At 38.5% G+C, this 15,566-nt stretch overlaps 1 long non-coding RNA gene across 1 annotated transcript; it reads left to right on the forward strand.

Moving 5' to 3' along the window:
• The first annotated feature begins 3,421 nt into the window (after window positions 1-3,421).
• LOC128635846 (uncharacterized) lies at window positions 3,422-14,938 on the forward strand. Its single transcript, XR_008398598.1, has 2 exons — window positions 3,422-3,676; window positions 14,541-14,938. It is a non-coding gene; the product is annotated as an uncharacterized LOC128635846 (long non-coding RNA).
• Window positions 14,939-15,566: the final 628 nt, after the last annotated feature.

Consider the following 15,566-nt stretch of genomic DNA (forward strand, 5'->3'; position numbering starts at 1 on the left):
ATGTGCACGTGTTTGTGTATACACACATATACATGTAAAATCCAGACAACATTAGAAAGAAAGTCACGGATTTCACGTCACGTGCTCTGCACCTGACCACTTGCTATATTTAGGACTTAAAGGGACATTAAACACTTTGTGATTGTATTATAAAATGTTTTATTAAGTGCAGTTTTATAATAGAAGTAAATTGGAAGTTTCTTAAAACTGCAGCTCTCTCTGAGACATGACAGTTTTATTTTGACTTTACTCTTTAAGTTTAAACAAGTCTATTTGCAACAAGGTCTAAACACAACTTTTTCAAGCAGATATATGTCAGTTTTATTTTTATTAAGGAGACCTTCTGACCTGTAACTGAACCAATGCAGACAAGTTCACTGACTTTTTCCAGCTGACATTTATTTGAATTCCATGTAGTGGGCAGACAGATGTAAATGATTTTGTGCACTGCTCTAACCATTCACTTTGTAGCATGTAGCAAGGTCAGTTAGATTGCAGCATACTTATGTATGCCAGACAAACTCCCACCTCACTAGTGGGATGCAACAAAAACACTGCATTATTTACTATGATTAATTAAACAATTTAATTTTGAGGGTAAAAAGACATTCAACTCAAAATGTGATTCCCCATGAAATGTTAAAATTATACACTGAAAAAAATTAGCAATGCACTTTCCTTTCCATATATATTCTGCCCTGTTTCCTGTACTTTAACAGAGAGGGGCTAGAGAGTATTCTACAGAATCCAGAGCTTTAACCCTGCAACTTGCTACAAACCGACTACTGGATCGTTTATATATGTCTTTAATTGTTCACAGCAAAGGAGATAAGATAGATATCACTTATCAAGGGGTGCATTCCTGGACTGCAAAGCAATGTGCATTTTAAAATAATTTCAAAACATTTATGTTGGATGCAGGTTTTTGCAGCACACTGAATTTAATCTAACGAAATAAAACAAATGATTTTAATGTACATGCAATTACTGCATACAGAAACAAAGACTGACGCCAGGGTTTGCCCACCCTGCCATAGACTTAGAGAGATAAGTGCTGGGCAGATAGAAGACACAGAATATCAGTTAATGAGATGATCTCTTTATCCTGCTTTACACATAGGATTCAATCACAATTGATAAATCTTGTTATTCATAGAAATACACTTTAATACTCACCGAAAGGAACATTTTCAGCCAAAAAAAGTCCTGCTTATCAAGAACACATACATTATGCTGTGTATGCCCTGTGCACCTTCAGTCATACACTGTGCCAGTTAAGAGAGCCAGCGTTGGCATGTAATGTGTCAGTGATTACTCAATTGGCATCATACAAGCCAAGTAACCGTGTGGTCGTGCTGTTGGTGAATAAGCTGCTGAATCACTAATAGCTTTCAAATATAAAATGCAGTAACTGTACTCAGACACATTTCAATTATGACCAATATATCTGTATGCACCACATTGTAAAATATCTGCATACAAAATAAATAAGCATTTAAATCTGCTATTTTATTAGCAAAAGGTGCAGTGTTTTACAGTCCAGTGACACTCCTTCAGCGTTTATCTTATCTGCAATTCTGTGATCAGTTAGAGACAGGTATTAAGTCTGTGCACTGATAGAACAATTGCTATGTTGCAACGTATATTTACTCTGCATTATTAAAGATTTTGCAGGTACTTAAAGGGACATAAAAGTGCAAAATAAAATACTCTAAGGTGTTAATTTTATTATTACTTTATTGCTTGCATATAACTATGTGTTTAACTCCTGTGGTAAAATCAGCTCCAGAGCAGCAATACACTCACTGGGAGTTAGATTATTATTATTATTATTATTATTGGTTATTTGTAGAGTACCAACAGATTCTGCAGCACTATAAACATAGGCGGTATACAAGGTAACATTTATAGGGATCAAATGGGTAGAGGGCCCTGCCCTCCCATGGCTCATAGGCTTACATGCTAAGGGGGTTAAAGGGAATAGCAATGGAGGAGAGGAACTGGTATAATAAAGGTTAGCGTAGGTTGTATGCATCCCTGAACAGTAGAGTCTTTAGGGAGCCCTTGAAGCTTTCAAAAATAGGGGAGAGTCTTGTAGAGCGAGGCAGAGAGTTCCACAAGATGGGAGCCAGTCTGGAGAAGTCCTGTAAACGGGAGTGTAGGTAGGTAACAAGAGAGGAGGAGAGTAGGAGGTCATGAGCAGAGTGTAGAGGACGGGAGGGAGAGTATCTGGAGACAAGGTCTGAGATATAAAGGGGAGCAGTGCAGTTGAGGGCTTTGTATGTCAAAGTGAGAATTTTGTATTTAATCCTGGAGGCAAGAGGAAGCCAGTGAAGGGATTGGCAGAGAGGTGCAGCAGATGAAGAGTGAAGTGTAAGGAAGATAAGCCTGGCAGAGGCATTCATTATGGATTGTAAAGTAGTTAGGCGGCAGGTGGGGAGACCAGAGAGAACGGAGTTGCAGTAGGCGAGTCGGGAAAGGATGAGAGAGTGGATAAGGAAATGTCTAATTTTAGAGATGTTTTTAAGGTGGAAGCGGTAGGATTTAGCTAAGGACTGAATGTGAGGAGTGAAAGAAAAATCTGGGTCAAATGTGACCACAAAACATCGGGCATGCAGGGTAGGGGTAATAATGGAGTTGTTGACAGTTATAGAGAGATGGGGGTGCAGATTTTAGAAGAAGGTGGGAAAATAAGGAGCTCAGTTTTAGAGAGATTTAGCTTAAGGTAGTGAGAGGACAACCAGGAAGAGATGTGAGAAAGACAGATAATCACATTTGATGAGCCAATGAAAAGAGACATATGTGAGTAGCCACCAATCACCCGCTGCTCCTGAGCCTACCTAGGTGTGCTGTTCAACAAAGGGTACCAAGATAGCAAAGTAAATTTCATAACATAAATAAACTAAAAAGTCTCTTAAAATTGCACGCTCTGTCAGCGCTATGAAAGTGTCATTTTAACTTGCCTGTCTTTTTAATGTGCGTCAGTCAGTGTAATATATACAGCTCTTCTAAACACAACTTCTGTTTCATGTATTTAATCCCATCTGCTGAATCAGGCCCATGTGTCAGCCAAATGGGGCAAAAGACTTTGCTCAGTCCCCTCCCAGACATTCCATGCAAACCCCTTGCAATGATGACAGCAAGATGAATTTATGGGGGGCCAGAGCTTCTCTCATGTGATATATATACACTGGGTGAGGGATGTGCGTAAGACTGCGCCTGGCACTTGTGGTAGCTCAGCAGTATAGACACCTTATAGTTTATCGCCTGATACATTAATACAGCTGTGTAGATTAGCTGGGAATGTAACAGCTTTATGTCCTGTTGTTCCTTGCACTATCTGCCCCCCCCTCTTGGGATTAATGCCAAAAGGAGAAATTCCTTCCAGTGTTACCAGACACTGTATAATGATGCCCTGACTGTAATTAATGCAAAATTCATCTCATTAAACAGACTGCTCCATTCTAGATGACAGGGATGCGACCCTGTGACAATGTGCCACAACTCTGCACTCATATTTACTTCCTGGGGTCTCAGCCACATCACACAAACCACAGGCTTAACCACACAGGGAGATAATCTAAATAGTCTCATACTGAGAGACCGTAGGCTGCTATGGTCAGGATGCTGTTGTGTATCTTAAACAGAGACTTGTGAGTACCCAGACTGCTTATTGGTGAGTAATGAAACCTTAAGCATTGGCGTGTGATTGTAAAGTGAGTGGAAAAAAGGGGTTACATTGTGATATCATCTGTTTCTACTTTATATATCCAGATACACCCAGGAAGCAGATGAAGAAAAGTCCTATGAGGTTCTGGAAAATGACATTAAAGGGATGCATTAAATCTAAATGTGTTCCAGTGCATTTCAGTTTTGATGCATTTCTGAGATACACTTCTATTAGCAAAAATGTGTCTAGTAAAAGCTACTACAGTTTTAGGGGCATATGGACATATGCTCAGTGCAGCTGCTTTCAAACACTGCAGCTGTACAGAGATGGTGGTGGTATGTGGCACTGTCCCTTTGCTGTCACACTTCTCTGTCCTTGTGAGGGTTGGCAGTACTGGGCAGCATTTAAAATGTATATTTGTTTCCTACATAATTTAGAGTAAATTTTCTCTGCCTTTGTAACCTCCAGAATAACGCCGGATGTGCCAAGTGCTTTTTCTTTTTTTTATAGCTGCAGGAGCTATAGACAAATGACTTTAATGCCCCTTTAAATGTTAATATTTTATATATGGAAATAAATATTTAACTTGGCTGCAGTGACTTAATGCAGATCAGCATGAGGATGACAGGACATTCTGCCATGGCAGCAGCACGGTTTTCTGTACAATATAAACAAATAGAAGACCAAGGCTGTTAATCTTTCTGTCTTGCTATAGAATAACATAAAAGCCGAAACATTTTAAAACAAGTACAATTATTTTCTTTCATGTAATTAGCAAGAGTCCATGAGCTAGTGACGTATGGGATATACATTCCTACCAGGAGGGGCAAAGTTTCCCAAACCTTAAAATGCCTATAAATACACCCCTCACCACACCCACAATTCAGTTTTACAAACTTTGCCTCCTATGGAGGTGGTGAAGTAAGTTTGTGCTAGATTCTACGTTGATATGCGCTCCGCAGCAGGTTGGAGCCCGGTTTTCCTCTCAGCGTGCAGTGAATGTCAGAGGGATGTGAGGAGAGTATTGCCTATTTGAATGCAATGATCTCCTTCTACGGGGTCTATTTCATAGGTTCTCTGTTATCGGTTGAGAGATTCATCTCTTACCTCCCTTTTCAGATCGACGATATACTCTTATATATACCTTTACCTCTACTGATTCTCGTTTCAGTACTGGTTTGGCTTTCTACAAACATGTAGATGAGTGTCCTGGGGTAAGTAAGTCTTATTTTCTGTGACACTCTAAGCTATGGTTGGGCACTTTTTTTATAAAGTTCTAAATATATGTATTCAAACATTTATTTGCCTTGACTCAGAATGTTCAACTTTCCTTATTTTCAGACAGTCAGTTTCATATTTGGGATAATGCATTTGAATCAATCATTTTTTCTTACCTTAAAAAATTAGACTTTTCCTGTGGGCTGTTAGGCTTGCGGGGGCTGAAAATGCTTCATTTTATTGCGTCATTCTTGGCGCGGACTTTTTTGGCGCAAATTTTTTTTCTGTTTCCGGCGTCATACGTGTCGCCGGAAGTTGCGTCATTTTTTGACGTTCTTTTGCGCCAAAAGTGTCGGCGTTCCGGATGTGGCGTCATTTTTGGCGCAAAAAGCATTTAGGCGCCAAATAATGTGGGCGTCATTTTTGGCGCTAAAAAATATGGGCGTCATTGTTGTCTCCACATTATTTAAGTCTCTTTATTTATTTGCTTCTGGTTGCTAGAAGCTTGTTCACTGGCATTTTTTCCCATTCCTGAAACTGTCATTTAAGGAATTTGATCTATTTTGCTTTATATGTTGTTTTTTTCTATTACATATTGCAAGATGTTCCACGTTGCAACTGAGTCAGAAGATACTTCAGGAAAATCGCTCGCCGGTGCTGGAGCTACCAAAGCTAAGTGTATCTGATATAAACTTTTGGTATCTGTTCCTCCAGCTGTTGTTTGTATTGAATGTCATGACAAACTTGTTAATGCAGATAAAATTTCCTTTAGTACTATTACATTACCTGTTGCTGTTTCGTCAACATCTAATACTCAGAGTGTTCCTGATAACATAAGAGATTTTGTTTCTAAATCCATTAAGAAGGCTATGTCTGTTATTTTTCCTTCTAGTATGCATAAAAGTCTTTTAAAACTTCTCTTTTTTCAGATGAATTTTTAAAATGAACATCATCATTCTGATACTGATAATGGTTCTTCTGGTTCAGAGGTTTCTGTCTCAGAGGTTGATGCTGATAAATCTTCGTATTTGTTCAAGATGGAATTATTTGTTCTTTACTTAAAGAAGTATTAATTGCATTAGAAATTGAGGATTCTGGTCCTCTTGATACTAAATCTAAAACGTTTAAATAAGGTTTCTAAATCTCCTGTAGTTATTCCAGAAGTGTTTCCTGTCCCTGGTGCTATTTCTGAAGTAATTTCCAGGGAGTGGAATATTTTGGGTAATTCATTTACTCCTTCTAAAAATGTTTTTAAGCAATTATATCCTGTGCCATCTGACAGATTAGAGTTTTGGGACAAAATCCCTAAGATTAATGGGGCTGTCTCTACTCCTGCTAAAGATCCTTTAGATAGGAAAATTGAATCCTTTCTAAGAAAAGCTTACTTGTGTTCAGGTAATCGTCTTAGACCTGCTATATCCTTAGCGGATGTTACTGCAGCTTCAACTTTTTTGGTTAGAAGCTTTAGCGCAACAAATAACAGATCATAATTATCATTTGCATTTCTATAACATGCTAATTATTTTATTTGTGATGCCATCTTTTGATATCATTAGAGTTGATGTCAGGTATATGTCTCTAGCTATTTTAGCTAGAAGAGCTTTATGGCTTAAAACTTGGAATGCTGATATGTCTTCTAAGTCATCTTTGCTTTCCCTTTCTTTCCAGGGTAATAAATTATTTGATTATCAGTTGGATTCTTTTATCTCAACTGTTACTGGAGAGAAGGGAACTTTTTTACCACAGGATAAAAAATCTAAAGGTGAATTTAGGTCTAATAATCGTTTTCGTTCCTTTCATCACAACAAGGAACAAAAGCCTGATCCTTCATCCTCAGGAGCAGTATCAGTTTGGTAACCTTCTCCAGTTTGGAATATATCCAAGCCTTATAGAAACCCAAGCCAGCTCCTAGGTCCACATAAAGGTGCGGCCCTCATTCCAGCTCAGCTGGTACGGGGCAGATTATGTTTTTTTCAAAGAAATTTGGGTCAATTCCGTTCACAATCTCTGTTTTTCGGAACATTGTTTCAGAAGGGTACAGAATTGGCTTCAAGTTAAGGCCTCCTGCAAGAGATTTTTTTCTTTCCAGTGTCCCAGTAAACCCAGCAAAGGCTCATGCATTTCTGAAATGTGTTTCAGATCTAGAGTTGGCTGGAGTAATTATGCCAGTTCCAGTTCTGGAACATGGGGCTGGGGTTTTATTTAATCTCTTTATTGTACCAAAGAAGGTCAAATCCTTCAGACCAGTTCCGGATCTGTCAATATTGAATCATTATGTAAGGATACCAACATTCAAGATGGTAACTGTAAGGACTATCCTGCCTTTTGTTTAGCAAGGGCATTATATGTCTACAATAGATTTACAGGATGCATATCTGCATATTCTGATTCATCCAGATCACTATCAGTTTCTGAGATTCTCTTTTCTAGACAAGCATTACCAGTTTGTGGCTCTACCGTTTGGCCTAGCATCAGCTCCAAGAATTTTTACAAAGGTTCTCGGTGCCCTTCTGTCTGTATTCAGAGAACAGGGTATTGGTATTTCCTTATTTGGACGATATCTTGGTACTTGCTCAGTCTTCACATTTAGCAGAATCTCATACGAATCGACTTGTGTTGTTTCTTCAAGATCATGGTTGAAGGATCAATTTACCAAAAAGTTCATTGATTCCTCAGACAAGGGTAACCGCTTTAGGTTTCCATATAGATTCGGTGTCCATGACTCTGTCTTTTTCGGACAAGAGACGTCTAATATTGATATCAGCTTGTCAAAACCTTCAGTCACAATCATTCCTTTTGGTTGCCTTATGCATGGAAATTTTAGGTCTTATGTCTGCTGCATCGGACGCGATCTCCTTTGCTCATTTTCACATGCGACCTTTCCAGCTCTGTATGCTGAACCAATAGTGATGGGATTACACAAAGATATCTCAATCAATATCTTTAAAACCGATTGTACGACACTCTCTGACGTGGTGGACAGATCACCATCGTTTAATTCAGGGGGCTTCTTTTTTTCTTCCGACCTGGACTGTATTTTCAACAGATGCAAGTCTTACAGGTTGGGGAGCTGTATGGGGATCTCTGACGGCACAAGGAGTTTGGGAATCTCAGGAGGTGAGATTACCGATCAATATTTTGGAACTCCGTGCAATTTTCAGAGCTCTTCAGTCTTGGCCTCTTCTGAAGAGAGAATCGTTCATTTGTTTTCAGACAGACAATGTCACAACTGTGGCATACATCAATCATCAAGGAGGAACTCACAGTCCTCTGGCTATGAAAGAAGTGTCTCGAATTCTGGTTTAGGCGGAATTCAGCTCCTGTCTAATTTCTGCGGTTCATATCCCAGGTATAGACAATTGGGAAGCGGATTATCTCAGCCGCCAAACGTTACATCCGGGCGAATGGTCTCTTCACCCAGAGGTATTTCTTCAGATTGTTCAAATGTGGGAACTTCCAGAAATAGATCTGATGGCGTCTCATCTAAACAAGAAACTTCCCAGGTATCTGTCCAGATCCCGGGATCCTCAGGCGGAGGCAGTGGATACATTATCACTTCCTTGGAAGTATCATCCTGCCTATATCTTTCTGCCTCTAGTTCTTCTTCCAAGAGTAATCTCCAAGATTCTGAAGGAATGCTCGTTTGTTCTGCTGGTAGCCCCGGCATGGCCTCACAGGTTTTGGTATGCGGATCTTGTCCGGATGGCCTCTTGCCAACCGTGGACTCTTCCGTTAAGACCAGACCTTCTGTCACAAGGTCCTTTTTTCCATCAGGATCTCAATCCTTAAATTTAAAGGTATGGAGATTGAACGCTTGATTCTTGGTCAAAGAGGTTTCTCTGACTCTGTGATTAATATTATGTTACAGGCTCGTAAATCTGTATCTAGAGAGATATATTATAGAGTCTGGAAGACTTATATTTCTTGGTGTCTTTCTCATCATTTTTCTTGGCATTCTTTTAGAATACCGAGAATTTTACAGTTTCTTCAGGATGGTTTAGATAAGGGTTTGTCCGCAAGTTCCTTGAAAGGACAAATCTCTGCTCTTTCTGTTTTTTTTTTTTCTCAGAAAGATTGCTAGTCTTCCTGATATTCATTGTTTTGTACAAGCTTTGGTTCGTATAAAACCTGTTAAGTCAATTTCTCCTCCTTGGAGTTTGAATTTGGTTCTGGGGGCTCTTCAAGCTCCTCCTTTTGAACCCATGCATTCTTTGGACAATTAAATTACTTTCTTGGAAAGTTTTGTTCCTTTTAGCGATCTCTTCTGCCAGAAGAGTTTCTGAATTATCTGCTCTTTCTTGTGTCTCCTTTTCTGATTTTTCATCAGGATAAGGCGGTGTTGCAAACTTCTTTTCAATTTTTACCTAAGGTTGTGAATTCCAACAACATTAGTAGAGAAATTGTAGTTCCTTCATTATGTCCTAATCCTAAGAATTCTAAGGATAAATCGTTGCATTCTTTGGATGTTGTTAGAGCTTTGAAATATTATGTTGAAGCTACTAAGTCTTTCCGAAAGACTTCTAGTCTATTTGTCATCTTTTCCGGTTCTAGAAAAGGTTAGAAAGCTTCTGCCATTTCTTTGGCATCTTGGTTGAAATCTTTTAATTCATCATGCCTATGTCGAGTCAGGTAAAACTCTGCCTCATAGGATTACAGCTCATTCTACTAGGTCAGTTTCTACTTCCTGGGCGTTTAGGAATGAAGCTTCGGTTGATCAGATTTGCAAAGCAGCAACTTGGTCCTCTTTGCATTCTTTTACTAAATTCTACCATTTTTGATGTGTTTTCTTCTTCTGAAGCAGTTTTTGGTAGAAAAGTACTTCAGGCAGCGGTTTCAGTTTGAATCTTCTGCTTATGTTTTTATTAAACTTTATTTTGGGTGTGGATTATTTTCAGCAGGAATTGGCTGTCTTTATTTTATCCCTCCCTCTCTAGTGACTCTTGCGTGGAAAGATCCACATCTTGGGTAGTCATTATCCCATACGTCACTAGCTCATGGACTCTTGCTAATTACATGAAAGAAAACATAATTTATGTAAGAACTTACCTGATAAATTCATTTCTTTCATATTAGCAAGAGTCCATGAGGCCCACCCTTTTTGTGGTGGTTATGATTTTTTTGTATAAAGCACACTTATTCCAATTCCTTATTTTATATGCTTTCGCACTTTTTTCTTATCACCCCACTTCTTGGCTATTCGTTAAACTGATTTGTGGGTGTGGTGAGGGGTGTATTTATAGGCATTTTAAGGTTTGGGAAACTTTGCCCCTCCTGGTAGGAATGTATATCCCATACGTCACTAGCTCATGGACTCTTGCTAATATGAAAGAAATGAATTTATCAGGTAAGTTCTTACATAAATTATGTTTTTCAATAACCAAACTCCACCCACTATTTGCCTTATTTGGAGGCGCTAATCTGGGCTTTAGTCTGTAGATTACAAGGCTAGCCACAGTCATTATATTAGTATAATGTATATTTGCAGTCTGTTATCAGCTAAAGCCAATTAGAGAAATATATGTAGAAGGGTTAGCCTTGAGAAGTCTTCAGGGTGCATTTACTGAGGATACTCTGAGGATAAAAACCCCCACCATTTTCAGAGCAAAATTAAATGAAAAGGCAAAAAATAAATAATGGAAGTATATTACACATAACTAAGCATTTTACATAAAAATCTCAAGGTGTTTACAGCGTAAATAATTGCTTCTTCTATCAGTTACAGTATCGTTGTAATGATTTGTAACATACTTTAATGGCTGTTCATCATTGTTTGAAAGAGTGTGTGCAACTTAATGTGCGCCGCTTAATGTGTGCAGCTTAATGTGTATAGTTTAATGTGTGCAGCTTAATGTGTGCAGCTTAATGTGCGCAGCTTAATGTGCGCAGCTTAATGTTTGCCGCTTAATGTCTGCAGCTTAATGTGTGCAGCTTAATGTGTGCAGCTTAAAGGGACAGTAAAGTCAAAATTAAACTTTCATGATTCAGATAGGGCATGTCATTTTAAAAAAACTTTCCAATTTACTTTTATCATCAAATTTGCTTTGTTCCCTTGGTGGTATTTTTAAAAAGCTAAACCCTGGCAGGCTCAAACTAATTTCTAAACCGTTGAAACCCACCTCTTAGCTCAGAGCATTTTGAAAGTTTTCACAGTTAGACAGTACTAGTTCATGTGTGTCATATAGATAAACATTGTGCTCACTCCCGTGGAGTTATTTAGGAGTCTGCACTGATTGTCTAAACTGCATCTCTGTCAAAAGCACTGAGATAAGGGGACAGTCTGCAGAGGCTTAGATACAAGGTAATCACAGAGGTAAAAAGTATCATCCAGATTACGAGTTTTGTGTTAGAGGCTGTGCGGTGCTAACAAGCAGTTTTCTCTCACCGCTCATTTACCTGCAGCGCTGCTATTACAGGTTTTTACAAACCCGGTGTTAAAAGGCAAGAAGTGAGCTTTGAGCAAAATTGTTCTCCATACCGCACTCCAATACCAGCGCTGCTTAAGTCAGCGGTGAGCTGGTTGTACGTGCTCGTGCACGATTTCCCCATATTAATCAACGGGGAGAGCCGGCTGAGAAAAAGTCTAACACTTGCAAAAAGCAGCGTAAAACTCAGTAGCGCAGCCCCATTGATTCCTATGGGGTAACACATTTTATGTTTACACCTAACACCCTAACATGAACCCGAGTCCAAACACCCCTAATCTTACACTTATTAACCCCTAATTTGCCGCCCCCCAACACCGCCGACACCTACATTATATTTATTAACCCCAAATCTGCCGCTCCGGATACCGCCGCCACCTACATTATACTTATTAACCCCTAATCTTCTGCCCCCAACATCGCCGACACCTACATTATTTTTTATTAACCCCTAATCTGCCACCCCCGACATCGTCGCAACCTACATTATACTTATTAACCACTATTCTACCACTCCGGACATCGCCGCCACTATAATAACCCCTAAACCACCACACTCCCGCCTCGCAAACATTAGTTAAATATTATTAACCCCTAATCTACTGTCCCTAACATCGCCGCCACCTACCTACATTACTAATATTACTAATAGTTACATTGTAGCTAGCTTAGGGTTTATTTTTATTTTACAGGCAAGTTTGTATTTATTTTAACTAGGTAGAATAGTTATTAAATAGTTATGAACTATTTAATAACTACCTAGCTAAAATAAATACAAATTGACCTGTAAAATAACACCTAACACTACACTACAATTAAATAAATTAACTTAATTAAAAACAATTAAATAAATTAAATTAGCTAAATCACACAAAAAACACTAAATTATTATTATTATTATACTTTATTTATTAAGCGCCAACATATTCCGCAGCGCTGTCCATGGATACAATTCATTTAAATAAAACAATACAAGACTTTTAAGATACAGGACAAAATTTACAAACACATACAGGAGGGATTGAGGGCCCTATTCCCGTGGGAACTTACAATTGCAGAAAATAATAAACAAATTACAAGATATTTAAACTAATTACACCTAATCTAATAGCCCTATCAAAATAAAAAAGCCCACCAAAAATAAAAAAAAACCCTAGCCTAAACTAAACTACCAATAGCCCTTAAAAGGGCATGTTGTGGGGCATTGCCCCAAATAAATCAGCTCTTTCACCTGTAAAAAAAAATAATACAAACAACCTCCCCAACAGTAAAACCCACGACCCACACAACCAACCCCCCAAATAAAATACTAACTAAAAAATCCTAAGCTCCCCATTGCCCTAAAAAGGGCATTTGGATGGGCATTGCCCTTAAAAGAGCAGATAGATCTTTTGTGGCCCAAAGCCCTAACCTAAAAATAAAACCCACCCAATACACCCTTAAAAAACCCTAACACTAACCCCCTGAAGATTGACTTACTGCTCTGAAGACCGGACATCCATCCTCAAGGAAGCGGCAGAAGTCTTCATCCACCCGGACCGAAGTCCTCAACGAAGCCGGGAGAGGTCTTCATCCAAGCCGGTCGAAGTGGTCCTCCAGACGGGCAGAAGACTTCATCCAGACTGCATCTTCTATCTTCATCCATCCGACGCGGAATCTTCTTACTGAATGACGGTTCCTTTAAGTGACGTCATCCAAGATGGCGTCCCTTAGATTCCAATTGGCTGATAGAATTATATCAGCCAATCGGAATTAAGGTAGAAAAAATCCTATTGGCTGATGCAATCAGTCAATAGGATTGAAGTTCAATCATATTGGCTGATCCAATCAGCCAATAGGATTGAGCTCGCATTCTATTGGCTGATTGGAACATTTATCTTTTTAAACAATACAAATTCTGGTGTAGACTATCCCGTTAATGTGTGCAGCTTAATGTATGCAGCTTAATGTGAGCATTAATGTGTGCAGCTCAATGTGAGCATTAATGTGTGCAGCTTAATGTGAGCAGCTTAATGTGAGCATTAATGTGTGCAGCTCAATGTGAGCATTAATGTGTGCAGCTTAATGTGAGCAGCTTAATGTGAGCATTAATGTGTGCAGCTTAATGTGTGCAGCTTAATATGAGCATCAATTTGTGCAGCTTAATGTGTGCAGCTTAATGTGTGCATTAGTGTGCAGCTTAATGTGTGCGTTAGTGTGCAGCTTAATGTGTGCATTAATGTGTGCAGCATAATGTGAGCATTAATGTGTGCAACTTAATGTGCACAGCTTAATTTGTGCAGCTTTCAAACCACAAACACTTTACTTTTTCTCTTCAGCGCAGTCTTATTGTCATTTCTTGCTGCATTGCTGGGTTGTTTCTTGTTTTTAAACTACAAAATAATCAGAAAGTAAAGGAAAATACATTTTATCACTTTTGTTTCCTTGAGTTAAATGGTTGCTAACATTTTTTTCCATGTGATCAGATCTGTATGTGCAGCTTTACTACATTATGTAACCGTAAAGGGACATTAAACGCAACCTCTTTCTTTCATGATTCAGGCAGGGTGTACAATAGTAAACAACTTTCCAATTTGCTTCCAGTATATAATGTGATTTGTTCTCTCTGTATCCTTTGTTAAAAAAGAGAATACCTAAGTAGACTCGAGCTGGGAGCTAGCTGCTGATTGGTGGCTGCAAGATACCTCTTGTCATTGGCTTACAGATGTGTTAAGCTAGCTCCCAGTAGTGTATTGCTGCTCCTTTAATAAAGGATACCAAGAAAAGGAAGCAAAATTGATAATAAAGTAAATTGGAAAGTTGTTTAAAAATGTATGTTCTATTTGAATCATGAAAGAAAATGTTGTGTTTCATGTCCATTTAATAGGTTTTGCTTGGCAGTAAATTCAGTATGTGATAGATGTTGCTAAATAATGCGTTGCTATTAATATATAAAAAGGTTCCACCCAATCTAAGACAAAAAAATCATTTTATAAAACAGATATTTCCATTCCCTGTTCCTAAGGCTCCCTGCCTTTATCTGTTCTTGTGCGTGCGTTGCGCGTAATTGTATTTTGTTTTGGGTACAGGAAAGTACCTGTCATTTTAGCTGAGTAGTTACATCCAGGAGTTCCTTCACCCTCTGGGTTACAAACTCATAACGTTTGTACAGTTATCTAATAATCTATCAATATGAGCACTGCAGGCGTTTAGTTTCTTTAATATTATTGTTTCTTCCTCTTTTGCTTTAGGTAATGACTACATGCGCCATTTATCTAAAATGCCAGGTCAAGTGTTTGAATGAGAGACTAAGACGACTTCCCTTCATGATGAGGAATTTCACTTATGACCTTCTGTACAAGATATGATACTCTTGAGAAAGATCATTTTTCTCCATTAATAGAAGTGTGTTTATTATGTATGTTGCTAAAATTCATCAGACATGTTTATTTGTTAATATCCATTCAAGAAGGAATTTTATAATACATATGTTTTTTCCAGTGTTTTTTGGAGATACTGCTTATAGACAAGCTAAACACAAGACAAGATTGTACTAGTAGCTGCCGTTACCAGCTGTACGGTGAAATAAATCAGAATGTTAAAGGAACAGAAAAGAGATATAATAATAAAAGTCGTCATTTTTTAAAAGCGCAATTTACATAGTGCAATGTTTAAAAAACACACAAGCGTAAACTGAAAAACTTGCGGCTACTGTCTTCTATTTAATATCCCGTACACAAAATCTTGCTCCCAAAATGAAAAAAACACCCAAAAATTAAAAACACGTTTAATTAAATAACAAACTTAGTAATAAAACAGATTATATATATTTTACAGTATAATACAAATACAACAAACTATGGGCTAGATTACGAGTGGAGCGCTAACAGTAGTGATGTCGCAAACATAAAAATTTGGGTTCGCGAACGGTGAACGCGAACTTCCACAAAAGTTTGCGAACGGGCGAACCGCCATAGACTTCAATAGGCAGGCGAATTTTAAAACCCACAGGGACTCTTTCTGGCCACAATAGTGATGGAAAAGTTGTTTCAAGGGGACTAACACCTGGACTGTGGCATGCCGGAGGGGGATCCATGGCAAAACTCCCATGGAAAATTACATAGTTGATGCAGAGTCTGGTTTTAATCCATAAAGGGCATAGATCACCTAACATTCCTAAATTGTTTGGAATAACATGCTTTAAAACATCAGGTATTATGTTGTATCGATCAGGTAGTGTAAGGGTTACGCCCGCTTCACAGTGACAGACCAAACTC

The sequence above is a fragment of the Bombina bombina genome, chromosome 7 (assembly GCF_027579735.1).
Source record: "Bombina bombina isolate aBomBom1 chromosome 7, aBomBom1.pri, whole genome shotgun sequence".
Classification (NCBI taxonomy): domain Eukaryota; kingdom Metazoa; phylum Chordata; class Amphibia; order Anura; family Bombinatoridae; genus Bombina; species Bombina bombina.